We start from the raw sequence: 8,434 nt of genomic DNA, 5'->3' as shown, positions 1-8,434 counted from the left end.
TATTATTCTGCGCACTATCAAAAAGCCTGTGATTGTTTGAAATTATTATTTTTAATACGTTTATATTTTATATTATTTATTTTTTAATTCATTTTAATTATTTTATTGATCAAATTATATTAAAAAACTTTTCACATGATTCCCATGTTCTTTGTTTACTCATATACATTTTATAATTTTTTATCATTCTTATCATTTTACTTAATATTCACTACTATTATTTTTTTCTTTATAAGATATACATTCTTTATTTTTTATGTATCAATTTTTATGATATTTTAAAAACGTCATATTTTTTCTTTTTTACGTATATATTTTAATTGTCTATAGTAAATGTCAGTTTTTATTTCTAATTTTTAAACAATATAAACAACAAACAGAATAAAGAATAAAATAACCTTACACTTCCTATATTTCAGCTGCTTCCCTTATTTGAACAGCCTGGCCCGCAGTCAGTTTATGCACTATTAAAATAGGAATGAACAGAAGACAGAGGGCAGCTGCCTCTTAAAGGGGATGAATACAGACACACTGATTGGTTTATTTCATGTTACGCCGAAAACACACCCATGAATAATTAAGGCAATTAAATCATGCCCTTTGCGCCGTTGCAAAGCGCAATTAACTAGTGCGCTATAGATCGTTAAATTAGGGTCCATAGAGTATTCTGTCTTTTAAAGCAGAGAAATAGAACGAGTCTACTGTCCTTTAAACCAAAGAACCAGATAGAGTCTATCATCCTTTAAATCAGAGTTTAAACTAGAAAAACAGATTAGAGTCTAACATCATTTAAATCAGAGAAACGGGTAAACATATAGTCTACCATTGTTTAAATCAGAAAAACAGAGAGAGTCTACCATCGTTTAAACCAGAAAAACAGATAGAGTATACTATCTTTTAAACCAGAGAAACAGATAGAGTCTACCATTCTTTAAACCAGCAGGAAAAGAAGGAAAACAGATAGACAGATAGAGTCTACCATCATTTAAACCAGAAAAAAACAGATAGAGTCTACCATCCTTTAAACCAGAAAATCAAATAGAATCTACCATCCTTTTAAACAGAGAAACAGATAGAGTCTACCATCCTTTAAACCAGAAAAACAAATAGAATCTACCATCCTTTTAAACAGAGAAACAGATAGAGTCTACCATCCTTTAAACCAGAAAAACAAATAGAATCTACCATCCTTTTAAACAGAGAAACAGATAGAGTCTACCATCCTTTAAACCAGAGAAACAGATAAAGTCTACCATCCTTTAAACCAGAGCAGGCCCGTAGCCAGGGGGGATCGAAGGGTTCGTTCATTCAGCTGTGTTTATGAATACTTATAGGTTCAAAATAGACACCCAATATACCATTTTAAAGCTTTTCAGTTATCTAGCGTATTTAGCCGTATCTCCTTTCAGAAAATAAACATTTAGGGCGAAATATGCCTGGTTTATGAAAGTTATGAAATATTATTTTCATATTTGCGTTTTTCGTACGTCCATATTTGATCGAATGCGGACATGTTATACACCATTCGAACCGCTCTCCGGATTACTACAGAGTACACAAACAACATTGAACTCAACATTTAGCCGAGTATAGATTATTAAAATACTAAAATCTGAATATAAAAAAACTATATTTTAAAATGGTAAGTATCTTTTCCACACAGCCTGCAATGTCATGAACAACCTTTGAAATATTAGTGCCAGATTCATGCAAATGCAGTTTTTCTACATTGCCACTAAAAATGCACACAAAGTTTGATGTCGGTTGGGTCCCAAAATGTCTGATTTCCCGTAAAATGACCCTAAAGGAGAGGAAAAACAGACAGACAATGAAGGAACGCAACAGAGACAGACAGCAAGAGAGATATAGAGGAGGGAGAGCAACAACAGACCTAGGCAACAGAGAGAGACAACGAAGTCCCAGCACAGTTGTAGGAAGATTTGAATAAGACAGAACACTTCAGTTTATATTATTATTAATTCATGTTTAAGTTTTAGTGACCATACCGATAGTGTACCTCATGAAGTAATTCTTATCTATTTATGTCAATAGTAGAGAGATAGACAATAAAGGACAGCAACATCAGAGACAGACAATGGAGGGCAGCAACAGAGACAATGGAACAAAGCAACAGACAACTGAGGTGAGCAACAGAGACAGACAATGAAGTCACATCACAGATGTAGGAAGTTTGAGTAACACTTACATTTATATCAAATTTATGTTAACAGTGGGGAGCAACAGACGAACAAATAAGGACAGCAACAACAGATTCACAACAAACTTATAATGAATAAAATATGTCTAAATTAAAAGGTTTGAAGTGTGCTCGTGTATTCAGGGGGCATTGGAGTAGAGAGCCCACTTTTGGGGGAAAAAGATCCCCACCATCACAATGCTGGCTACGGGCCTGCAGAGAAACAGAGAGTCTACCATCCTTTAAATCATAGAAACAGATGGAGTGGTACCGTCTTTTAAACCTGAGAAACAGTTAGAGGCTACTGTCTTTTAAAGCGAAGAAATAGAAAGCAGAGAAATTTTAAAGCAGAGAAATAGAGTAACAGATTAAGTTTACTGTCGTTTACCATCATTTAAAACAGGAAAACACAAGTCTACTATCCTTTTAACCAGATAAACAGATAGAATTTAAAAACTTTTAAACCAGATAAACAGGTAAAAGTCTATCATGCTTTAAACCAGATAAACATATAGAAGTCTACCATCCTTTAAACCAGAGACACAGATAGAATGCGTCATACTTTAAACCAGAGAAACGGGTGTAATCTTGTTAAAATAAGCACTTTGTGGTGGAGCTATTTTGTGTAGTCTGTGTGCAGACTCTTCCCACCTTCCTCTCTCTCTCCCCTCTCTCTTTTCCCCACCCCCTCCTCTTTCTCTACCTTGCACTCTCCCAGAGTGAGTGTGTCCAGAGCAGGTGCTGAGTCGCCATTTTCGGGTGCAGGTTTTCCGTGAAAAAAGCTGTTAAAACCTTCAGAAAGGGTCTAAATATACCCTAATTTCAGTGTTTCTGGTGTATATGAGCCACGAGTTGGATAAACTCTCGTCTGTGATGTTCTGTTGTGAAAAGAAACTCCGGTGAGTTCAGTTAGTACCAGACAAAGACAGATTATAAGTAATTCTGTGGATATTTATGTTTTGTAAGGAGCTTCAAATGTTAATAAGAGAGTTAAAAGGATATTAAAACAACCAGAGTGTAAATATGTGAGGAATAAGTCGAGTTAAAGTGTTCGTTTTAACTGCTAAAGCTGTAAGCTAGCAGGCGGAAGCTAGCAGCGATTAGCATTTGTGATTAGCATTAGCGATCGGTTTAAATGTGTAAATATATCATGTTAAGTGTAAAATAAGGCTGTTTATTGAGTCAGAGGCAAGTTAGGGTGTATATGTTGTTGTACAGTTTTACTTAAGTTAGTGTTATGTCGAACAGGTTGTTTTAATTGATGGGGAACAACTGTGTGAGTCCAAGATGGCGAGCCAACCCATGACTACATGTCCCAGAATACTGTGCGAGTGACGTCTGCTGCGTGTTCACACAAACCGCTCCGCTGAGAGCGAGAGGGTGAGAGAGACCACAGATAAGAGGAACCCAGCACTTGACACACACGCACACAACCACTAGTCTACCCTGGTAGTGAAGAACTAAATACACATTTCAGACACTTTGGGACAAATAACACACACAAAAGAAAAAGAAGAGGACAAATAACAGAGCATTGAATATTAACAAAAAAACAAAACAAAAAGATTGGTTGAACTGTTGGTTACTGCTTAAACTTAAAGACTGTGACTAATGAAACATATTGAAGTTTATTATTTTTTTGTATTACGGAAACTGGGCCATTTTGAGTTTTTTTTTTCTAACTGAATCTGCACATCCTTGACAGTTAATTATTTTATATATGAATAGAGTCTGTTGAAATATTTTAATTTTTTTTTTTCAACATTGAATTTATTTGTTTTTTAATTTTCAGAACTACACATACAATAACACATACCCCAATCATTCATGTTAATAAATTTCACATTTCTATTTTTTCCCTGTACACTGTGTCACATTGCAGTTCTGTCCAAGCCCTCCTCCTTAAAGTATCTAGAACTAGATTTATACTGACCAATCCCATGAGATTAAACAGCCCAAATCTGTGGGATACCTTCCCCTTAGTAAATGCCATTGTGATAAATCTATTAAAACTGAGTTAGTTGGCATAGCCACTGTGCTAAGTAAACGCATGCTACACAGGTAGTCTACCATCCTTTAAAACAGAGAAACGGATAGAGCCTAACATCCTTTAAACCAGAGAAACAGATATAGTCTAACATCCTTTAAACCAGAGAAACAGATATAGTCTAAAATCCTTTAAAACAGATAAACGGATAGAATCTAACATCTTTTAAAACTGCGAAACAGAAACAGATAGAATCTGATGATAGAAATAATAATTTAAAACAGAAAAAAAACAAAAGATTCTACTGTTCTTTGAAATGGACAAACAGATAGAGGGCCCTATCATACACCCCACGCAAGGCATGTAGCGTGGCCCGTTGCCATCGTACACACCGTCAGCAGTCTATTTTTATGCCTTGCGCACGCGTCCTTGAAATAGCGATGGACTTTTGGAATATATTAACACCGATGGGCATGGAGGTCTGTAAATGACGCGTGTTCAGGTAAATTTCTGGCGTGTTTCTATCTTGGCGGCGGAAAAACGGATTGCGTGATTGATCCTCCGAAAGGACATCTAAATTCAACTGTCACTGGCGCAGCCAAAACTGAATCAGATCACCCTGTGCCCTGCGCTACAAAATACCCCATCACTTCTTTACCACAGAAAAATAAACCTCACCCAGAGCCTTCAGCAATCAACTATAAAAATAAAATATACTTATAAATCGGCACAGTACCTATAAACTATTATTAGTTATAATCATTTCCGTCAGTTATAAGGATTTACATTTATGTTTAGTACACAGACTAAATAACATTAACTTAATATGGCAGACACAGGCATTCTGCTGTTTAAGAATTTCAACAGATGCTTATTCTCACTCAAATGCTGGAGTTTTTGAAATGGAAAATTAAAAGAGACTGAACATATTTTTTTTTTATGTATCTTTGCTATTATTTAACTGAAATTCACTTTTATATCTGAAAAATAAAGCACATTGTCACCCTGGCGTGTGGTGCTGCCCGTCAATTATATAAAACTTAAAACATTTGAAATACACAGAAATATAAAGCTATATGTTAGCAATCGTTTCTTATCACCAGGGCAAATTTATTAAAATATTAAATATAGTAATTCATTAATTAAAATCTTGTCCAGCGCTCTAAAATGTAGCAGGCAGGCAAAGCTTGGCACAGCGTGCAGAATAACCTCTGTCTTAATACGACCATAAAAAAGTTTTAATAAATAAGGTCGGACAAGTGTAGTAAAATTCATGTTATTAAACTCACTAAATGTACCGATAATTAATCAAGAGAAATCAGGCAAAATGCGCTGCGCCTCTCTCTCTCTTTCTCTCTCCCTCTCTCTGTCTCTCTCTTTCTCTCTCTTTCTTTCGCAGCATTAATCTGAATTCAGTGTGAGGCTACAAACAATATAAAACTCAGTTCAGTTAAATAAAAATAAGTAAGGACCTGTAAGTTCATCAAATATTGTCAAGTATAAAGGATAGGTTGAGGTTTTGGTGAGCTGTTTTCATGATTTGCAACTGAAACGAACTGAAACTACCTGAAACTTTTATTATTCTGTGCAGAAAGCCTGTGATTTTTTTAAATGATTTTTTTAATGAGTTTATATTTTATATTAATTATTTTTATTTTTTCATTAATCAAAAAAAAAAAGTTTATTGATATAAATTTGATAATCTCTTATCATTTTACTTTACTTTTACTGCTATTATTTTCTTCATAAGATATAAATTCTTTACTTTTTATGTCAATTTTTATGATCTTTTTATAATGTCCTATTTTTCCTTTTTTACGTATATATTTTATTAGTCTATAGTAAATTTAGATTTTTTTAATATATACTTTTAATCCCTTTTAAACTGTAAATACTCAGCAGCATTGTAAATGTGTTGCCTCCTCCAGTGTAAATAATCGATTGCTTGATTAATATTCGTTTTTATACAAACAATAAACACAATAAAGAATAAAATAACTTTACTCTTCCCTAAGCTGCTGGTTTATCTTCACAGCGTGATGATGCAGTTTCCTGTGCGCTCTTAAAAAAGGAATGGACAGAAGTCAGCGCGCACCTGTGTCTTAAAGGGATAGTTCGGTATTTTTGACATGAGTCTGTATGGCATCATCATAACCAGTGTCGTGCATCCACACTGACTTACCCCCCACAGCGTCCTGTGAGCCGAGTTCTTATCCAGTTTAGGTCAAAGCGAAAGTAGTCCGGCATGTTTGCTGGGGTCAGGAAAATAACTCCTTTTTCTTCCCAAAGCAGTACGTGTTCAAAAGAGTGATTTATTTACATCACAAAAAACTAACCCTGCAAAAGTCACGCCTCGTAAATCACTTGGGTCCTACTTTCTCTCGTTCCATATCAATGCGCGCAGCGCTGCAACCTGACAGCTAGCCTACGTGTTTGGGTCGCTTTGTTTACTTCTCGCCTCGAGAACATGTGTGACTACGAGAGTGACGAGGAAAACATTGATCACCGCTCAGAGCCACGGGGATATCTTTATGAACCCGAGTATACAGATGTTGAACTTCGCCAAATGGAATTAGATCGGGCAGAAAGAGAGAGGGTGGACAGAGAAGTGGTGGAAGATGAAACTGGAGCCACTGCTGGAGCTGCGATACCATTTTAACACACACACACACACACCTAGCTATATATATATGTGTGTTTACAAAGCTTATAAAAGCCAATAGACTTCTCCCTAAAGTTAGCTCGTTTGCGTTGCTAGTCTGAACACAGCTGCTAAGCACTGCCAAAACAGAACAAGTTGACGCGTGCGCAGCTCGCTGTCAGAATGACGCGCACTGATACGAAATGAGAGAAAGTAGGACCCAAGTGATTTACGAGGCGTGACTTTTGCAGGGTTATTTTTTTGTGATGTAAATAAATCACTCTTTTGAACACGTACTGCTTTGGGAAGAAAAAGGAGTTATTTTCCTGACCCCAGCAAACATGCCGGACTACTTTCGCTTTGACCTAAACTGGACAAGAACTCGGCTCACAGGACGCTGTGGGGGGTAAGTCAGTGTGGATGCACGACACTGGTTATGATGATGCCATACAGACTCATGTCAAAAATACCGAACTATCCCTTTAAAGATACTGACACACTGATTGGTTTATTTCACGTTACACCCAAAACACACCAATGAATAATTAAGGGAATTAAAACACACCCTTCGGCCGTTGGAGCTGCGCAAGGCGTATTTTTCGTGCCCTTACGATACCAAAGACACAGGACACGCCCATAAAACCAGCTGCGCAAAGCACAATTAACTAGTGCGCTATAGATCGATAAAATAGGGCCCAGAGTCTGCCATCGTTTAGACCAGATAAACATGTTGTCTACCGTCCTTTAAACTTGAAAAACAGTGTTGGGCTTTAGGAATATATTAAGGCCGATGGGCGTGGTGGTCTGAAAGTGACTTGTGTTCAGATAAATTTCTGTTGTGATTCTATTTTGGTGGCAGAAAATAGACCTGCACAACTGATAGGGATAAACCCTGACTAAAGTCACCAGAACTGGATCACTAATCACCATGAGCACTGTGCTCCAAAATACCACACACAATCACTTCTTTGCCATGGGAAAATACACCTCACCCTGAGCCTATCAACTATAAATTATACCTAAAAATGTGCACAGTAACTATGTTATTATTAGCTATATTTATTTCTGACATTTAGAAGGATTTATATTTATGTTCAGTACGCAAACTTAGTAATTATAGCTTAATTTAGCAAATATAGGCATTCTGCTGTTTGATCATTTTAACAGATGCTTATTCTCACTCAAATGCTGGAATAAAAAAAAAATGAAAAGAGAAAAGCACTTTGACTAACCGTTCATTTATTTAATTTCACTTTGCTTGTATTCAACTGAAATTCACTTTTGTTTATTTTTTTATATCTTAGAAACAAAGCACATTGTCACCCTGGCATCTGGTGCTGCCCGTCAGTTATATAAAAATTAAAAAAACGTGGAATACACAGATATATAAAGCTATATGTTAACATTCGTTTATTATCACCAAGGCGAAATTTATTAAAATAGTAAATTCGTTAATTCATTAATTAAAATCTCCTCCAGCACTCTAAAATGCATAGTGGATGTTGGCGTATAGGTGCAACCCTAGTAGGTACATATAAATATGTATCTGTAATTAAAAAGGGTTTACCTTTTTTATATTAAAAGCTTTGCTATGTGATGCCAGTCTCTC

The sequence above is a fragment of the Astyanax mexicanus genome, chromosome 6, assembly GCF_023375975.1.
Source record: "Astyanax mexicanus isolate ESR-SI-001 chromosome 6, AstMex3_surface, whole genome shotgun sequence".
NCBI lineage: Eukaryota > Metazoa > Chordata > Actinopteri > Characiformes > Acestrorhamphidae > Astyanax > Astyanax mexicanus.
The sequence above is the reverse complement of the archived record's forward strand: the minus strand, read 5'-3'. Positions refer to the sequence as shown.